The 6929-nt window shown below is 25.2% G+C and overlaps 1 protein-coding gene across 1 annotated transcript in view; it reads right to left on the reverse strand.

Moving 5' to 3' along the window:
* LOC122272569 (uncharacterized) overlaps positions 1-6929 on the reverse strand; it is a 568266-nt gene that overhangs the window by 331381 nt on the left and 229956 nt on the right. The window lies entirely within an intron of this gene.

Consider the following 6929-nt stretch of genomic DNA (forward strand, 5'->3'; position numbering starts at 1 on the left):
TATTTTTTATTAAAAAATTAAACGTTTATGGAAATTAAAAATGTACACTTTAGTAATGGAAAATGAAGTAAAATGTTCTTTATTCCTTATTTTTCTCTTCTTATATGAATGTTTTTTTATTATTTATTTTCTAACAACTTATGAAAAAAAAAATTCCTATATATTATAAGAGTAAAAATTAATTGAATAAATGCATTTAAATTGAGAGTAAAAAAAATGCTGATGCTATCAGACATATTACAATTTTCAATGCTTGCAAACATATTGAAATTTTCAGGAAACATTTGAAATTACATACAAAACTTACAAAACAACTGAACAATTAGAAACTTTCAGGTAATATGAAATATAATTGTTTGGTAACCTAGTTAGAAAAGAAAAACAATTATATTCAGTTTGCATTATTTTAATTTTCTTTTCATTTTCTTCAATTAAATTTTTTTTCTTTTTTTAAAATTTTTTAATTTTTAAAAAAAAATTTTTTTTAGTCTTTTTATTATTTTTTTAAATTTTTTTTTATTTTTTTATAAACTTTTTTTCAGTCGTTTCTTTTTTAATTTTTTATGCAAACTGGACAAATGATACAATCACATTTAATCCTCTTGGACATGATCCCTACCAACCAGGCTATCCCAGCCTTTTAGAAATTTAAAATTTAAATTTAAAGTTAAACCAAAAAAAGTAAAGAAGTAAATAAAAAACAAGAAATCTAAATAAGGCCTTTTTTTAGATGAATTTCAATGTTTAGTTGCTAAACACTTGCATATAATATTTTTGTTTTAAATTTCCTAACATAAATTGCTCAAACTGTTGATTAGTGATAGCGAGCAGGGAGTGTAACATTCAATATACTTTAAATAAGAGAAAATTAGTTAATGTATACGCCAAAACTGATTATTTCTTTTTAAAAAATTACATTTTTTATTATTGTAATTTATTGGCAGTAGAAATATAATCTTTTGCAGCTACGGAGTCTTACTTTCGAACATAAACTTCATTTAAAATTCAACTTAGTATTGTAAAGTCAGGCATATTTATGAACCCATATCTATTCAACCAAGCATCTTGACTTTTAGTCTCCTTATCGGTAGTAGCTTCGTAGTGATATCAAAATATGGAAGAATAATATCTAAGGCACTTTACAAGACAAAGGAAAGCAAGCTGAAAAGGACTACGAAAGCAGTTCCAAGATTGACGACTGGTAGCGAGCAGGACTTTGTGCTCTCTAATTTATAAAAGAATAAATCCAGGTTTTAAATTCAGTATTTTAAAGAAAATTTCTTCAAATAACATTTTTTTGGAAGCTAGCTACATTATTGGAGATAAAATAAAATTACATATCATATTGATAGTGTCATTATTCATTCATTGTAAAATTATATTTTCTTTAGTTTACACAAAATGCAAAATCCATTTTTATGATATTAATTTGAATAAAAAGTTTTAAATTAAGTTTAGTAAAATTTTTTCAATGTAAGTCAAAGTCATCAGATGCGTAGGTTCCGATGAAGAAGAAACGTAAAGAACTATTTTAGCAAGTTTTAAGATCGCAAAGCGGTAAGTAGAAAAAAATGCGTGGAATTTTAAGAAATGAGGAAGAAAAAAAAAACGAGATTTCAAGCAAATAAACAATCCACACTATGGATTCTGGGACGAAAACAATGAAAAGATGCAAATTCTAGGAAAATGCAACTTTTCGAGGGTAAAACCAAACGGCTTGTTTGAAAGTGGAGAACATGAAGATAATTTGCAACGCATGCCTTCATTCCCAGCTCCGGGGATTAACATGCGAGAAAAATAAATCTTTTGTGGAAATAACAAAGGAGTCACTAATGGGGAAAATTGAGATTTTCTTAGATGGGCTAGAAGAGATTTATTGTCTTCTAAAAATTATATGAAGATCAAATTACTGAAATTTCACATTTCCAAGGTGTAGGGTGGACTTAACCCACCCTGACCATTAACTAACCTGTAGTTATTCCAAATGTTAAACTATAATTTGTGAATTTTCAGTTATCCGTTCAGTTATTTAGATTTTCAGCAACTTAAGGAGCAGACTAATTGTCGCACATTTTTATGAACTATTCAATCAAATATCTTAACTTTTGACCACTTTTTCGGTAGATGTTAATTGTTTGGTAGAGTAGCTGTAGTCATCATCATCAAATGTCCCGGGTGGACAAAGACCTTCTGTTCAAGTTTCCTTAACGAAAACCTATTTTCTTAACTTGGACTGACAGTCAAATCCAATTTACTTTTAAATCTAATTCACAGAATTGAATGAATCATCGCTGCTTTGGTCTTCTTCTTCTTCTTTTTGTTTTTTTTTTTTTTTTTTTTTTTTTTTTTTTTTTTTTTTTGATTAGTGAAGGGCTCTGATCTAAACTTTTTTTGATTGATAAGAAATTTACAATAAACATAAATAAACAAATGTGAAAATATCAAAAATTCCCAATAGCTCAAGATTCAATATTTTAAGTGAATACCAAAGTTGCCAACTTTCTACAAGAATTAGGATAATTCAGTAAAATATGCATTTACAGAAGAAAACTAGTGCAATTTTAACGTTGATATATAGCAAAATTATACAAAAATTTACTATTAAAAAAGATGTAACTTTTAGATAAAAGTACTAAATTACAAATTATACAACACTGAAACTTTATACTTAATTTTTAAATGATACAATTAAATAGATAACTGAGAATATATAATGTTCTAGTTTTAGTTAAACTTAGAACTAGTCCTCAATTCCATTATTTTGTTATCCTGGATTTTTCTTGTTTCGCTTGCAGCATTTCAGATTTGAGTTTACGCTCTTTTTATACAAGGTAAAAGGATTAAGTTTCGGAATGGCTTGAATTAAGATTGAATTAGAAAATTAAGATTTCTATTTCATTTCCTGCTTTAAAAAAAAAAACAGAACTTTTCGTTTCCCGCAAGTGTAGGATGTGCTTAAAAATAATTATTCGATTCAAGCTTGAGAATAAAAAAATAATTTTGAAGATTGGAATGCAGAAAGAACCGTGGAAAGCACAGAGATAATTGAAGATATCGGTGTTGGAACCGCGTGTCTTCAAATAAAAGGTGTGAAAAAATGCACGAACCAGTGTTTTAAGCGGTTTAGACTAGGGATGGATCCGCGGGCGAAACTGTATGTGAACCAGCGATATGTGAACAAGTGTCTTCAACTATGAACCTTAGAAAAAAATAATTCCTGAAGTAGACTAACAGACAAGCATTTAGCCTCGTTCCTTAAAAGAAGTAGATCTCACTTCGAACCTCAATATAAGGAACTCTTAAAAATGAAATCGCAATTTCATTAAATATTTAAATTGAAATTTGTATATAGTATTTTTAAACTAATATTAAACTGACTATTACTGATTTTAAACTGATATATGATGTTAAAAACGTATTTCATACTGATTATTACGGAAATTCTGAAAAAAAAAGCCGTAATATTTAGAACTCAAACATAAAACTCTAATTTTATTATGAAATTGTAATAATTACGGATAAATGCGAAGGTTAGCCCCTCTGGCTACATAATTTTTAAAAATAATTTAATTTTTTTATTACTTAAATTCAAGTCAACATTTTCGTTACGAATTTGAAAAAGTCTTTTTTTTTCAATTTTCCAAAACCTTAAAATTTTTAAACGAGATCCTTAAGACATATAGCAAGTGAGATATTATGGAACAAAAGCCAACATTGTTCACATTTATGACATAAATTACAAGAGCAAAAATAAGTAAATTTATAAATTGTTTCTCACAAAAAAATATCCAATATAATTTTAAAACAAAAATATAATTGTCTCCATTAAAAAAAACTATTTTAGAAAATAGAATTAAATTATTTATAAATGAATAGTTCAATTGTCTCTAACGTGTACTGAATTTAAATAATTTATTTTAAAGTGCACGGATTTGCAATTCATTAAGTATTACATCTGAAAGTTCAAGACTATTTCAAAATTGTTGAGCTTTATAGTCTTTAAAAATGCAACTGAACAATCTGCAGACAAATCTTAATTTTTAAAAGCAAATAGATATTTATAGATTGGTTTACTATTACCTATATAAAATCAAAAAAGTTTTAAAGCTTTAATTTTTATTTTTAATTTCATTTCTTAAAGATTTAAAGTTTTTTCTAAAGTTAAAGTTAAAGTAACCAATAAATTCTTGAAATTAAGTTTTCGTTTAAAGAAAAAGAAGTCTAAGAAGTGAAAAATGAAAACACACTTCACTTTTTTTAATATTTTGTTTCTATTTTACATACGAAACTTAGAACATACGAAATCCTTTAAAGTACAACACTGCCCTTGTTTGTTATGCAAATCTAAATAGGTTGAACACGTCAACTAAATTCAACGTTAAATGGGCATAAAAATTTTAAATATTAGAACTTTAAGTCATAAGAAATCAATACAACTATGCATCCTTTCATATTTTTTCTCCTTCATAAAAAAAAAAAAAAAAAAAAAAAAAAAAAAAAAAAAAAAAAAAAAAAAAAAAAAAAAAAAAAATTTTTTTTTTTTTTTTTTTTTTTTTTTTTTTTTTTTTTTTTTTTNTTTAAGAAGTACATAATTTTCCTATAAAAGATGAAATAAGTTGAGATGTTATTGGATACGATACACAGCTCTTTAATAAAAACTGATTTTAAATGTAAAACTATAATTATATATAATCAGCTAAATATGTCCCAGAAGCTAAATAGTAACAATTTTTTCTTTATACTATAAACTTAAGATAAAATGAAATTTTCTTTGCTTCGAGCAAATGCTGGTCTGCCTTTATTTGGATTCATTTTAGATTGCGAAAACACAAAAGGCACTTAAAAAGATTCGTTACCAAAAGTTTGATATCTCAATACTTATGTTTCTAAATTTCCTTTTTACATTATTTTCTCTATTTGTTAGTATTGGAAGCTATCTCAGAAATTAGAATAGTTCAAAAACGGCTTTTGAATCAGAGGAATTGAATAGATACTTTGCACAAGAAAATCACACAGAATTTTCCTAAATTTCTGTATTCATTATTTTGGACGCAACTTATCAATCTTTGTTTCAGAATCTAAGAAAAGTAATATTTATTCAAATATCTATTTTTCAAGATAACTTGCTTGTGTTGTTTAATCGGAACACACATAATATTTCTATTCAATAGCAGTGAGAACTGTCAATTTCGGCATTCACTAACAGAAATTTAATTCATTTTTAGTAGAAAAAATAAACCAGTAAAATTTGAAACAAAGGAATCTCAGCATGAAGCAGATTTCATTTGAACAAACTGATTAGCACTTTAAAATCTCGGATTTGATTCCAAGTATATTGAATAATTTCAGTTTAACCAGTCTTTAAATCTACAGGAATCGGTGTTTACTGATTCAAATCAGTGATCATCAGAATGAAAATTTCAAGAATTTAAATTATAGATATAGCATTTAATATTTTTATTCTTGCGTATTTCAACCAAAACTATATTAATAATAAAAATTTTTGCTCTAAACATATTAATAAGATACATTTGAGGACGAGTTATTAATTTTTAAATATATTTATAAAATCTAAAAAAAATATCCGACTTGTATTTTAATTTTAGAATTAAAATAATATTAGCAAAATTCGACATAATTTATTTGCTGAACTTTTCTAATTAGTTAAATTGAATATTTGACATTAATACAACGCTATTAATTTTTATTTTTTTGTTGTACTTTTTTTTTCAGTTTTAAAAATGAGCAAAACTTAAAATAACTTATTTGCTGAATTTCATCAAATGGTTTAAATGAATAATTTGGCATTTTGATTTTCCCATATTAAAATTGAACATTTTTTGAAAAAAAAAGCAAACTACTAATTTAAAGAAGGTTAAGTACTCATTATTTTTGAGACTGAATAAGGAAAGTCAAAGCAATTAAATGCAATTACTTTAACTATTCAGTTACATTTTCACCAACTAACTAAAAATATTCTAGCTGACACAACTAACTACAAGTGTTGAAAAATTTTCAAAACTGATTCAAAGATTTGTACAATTCATACATTTATTCAAAAATCATATAAGATTCATAACCATTTTTTTGATATTCACATACCTTGTCCTTATATGTAAAAATATATTTTTTGATTAATATATTTCAGTACAAGCTTTCATGATTTAAAATGTTAAATTGGAAAATGATAATTCAGTAAAATAATTTAGTAAATATTTGTAATTAATTTTTTGATAAATGGATATAAATTGAATAAAGTTTTCGATTATTGAATGAATTAAATGAGTAAATTTTCGATGTTAACTAACCCATAACGGACCGATGCAATGAATATTAGCAAGACTGCATCAGGGCCCAATGACACTAATATGATGGTAAAAATCATTTTATAATTTTTACCACTCCTTGTTATTTTCATATTTTCAAATATTTATGTAATTATAATAATTATTTATGTTACATTTGATCATAATTAATTAATGATTATCAATTATTAATGCAACTGCAAACTCTTCAGTCCACAGTTGGTTAACTTGGAAGAGAGTAGACTAAATATTTTTGGACCCTTAGGGGTTAATATCAAATTTTACCTAACCTATTCTATTAAGCATTATTTAAAATTGAAGACATCTATTATAATTCAGATTCCTTTACTTTATTTATCTTAAAAATTGTTGTTTTGCTATCTGCAAACTGATAATTCACTTTAACCAATACATTTGAGTTGAGAGTGAAATTCTGAAACTATTAATGACTTGCAAACATTTTTTCTGGTAACAATATTATACATTTGAACTTATTCGTATAAAACAACAGTACAATAAGAAGCTTCATACATAAGCAATAAGATAAAATAAAATGAATTGTGACATAATTAGAAAAAAAGACAATAATATTAAATATTCAGTTTGCGCCTTTTTTTTTTTTTT

The sequence above is a fragment of the Parasteatoda tepidariorum genome, chromosome 9, assembly GCF_043381705.1.
Source record: "Parasteatoda tepidariorum isolate YZ-2023 chromosome 9, CAS_Ptep_4.0, whole genome shotgun sequence".
Taxonomy (NCBI): Eukaryota; Metazoa; Arthropoda; class Arachnida; order Araneae; family Theridiidae; genus Parasteatoda; species Parasteatoda tepidariorum.